The sequence below is a fragment of the Monopterus albus genome, unplaced genomic scaffold (assembly GCF_001952655.1).
Source record: "Monopterus albus unplaced genomic scaffold, M_albus_1.0 scaffold107.1, whole genome shotgun sequence".
In the NCBI taxonomy this organism is placed as follows: domain Eukaryota; kingdom Metazoa; phylum Chordata; class Actinopteri; order Synbranchiformes; family Synbranchidae; genus Monopterus; species Monopterus albus.
In genome coordinates this window covers 151,137-151,454 of record NW_018127987.1, presented here as the reverse complement: position 1 = coordinate 151,454, position 318 = coordinate 151,137, and positions in this window count along the sequence as shown.

The following is a 318-nucleotide window of genomic DNA, read 5'->3' as shown; positions in this document are numbered from 1 at the left end:
CAAGATACAAAGATATGGACCTACGGGAGAGATACTATGAAAGAGAAAGAGCTACTGAAAGAGAGTGGAGAGAAAGGAGACTGGAAGATGACAGAATCAGAAATGGAAGGCCACAGTTGAATGTAGAGAAAGACACTGAGAGAGAGGTAGAAGTGGGGATGAAGAAAGGTGACACATTTCCCAGAATAAGAAAAAGCAGCCCAGATCACAGCAGAAGAATGATGTCCACCACTGAGACTTATGAAGAACGAGGGGAAAGGAGGCAGAGACACAGGCCAAGACGAACAGAGAAAGATGACTGGGAGAGAGAGAGAGAGA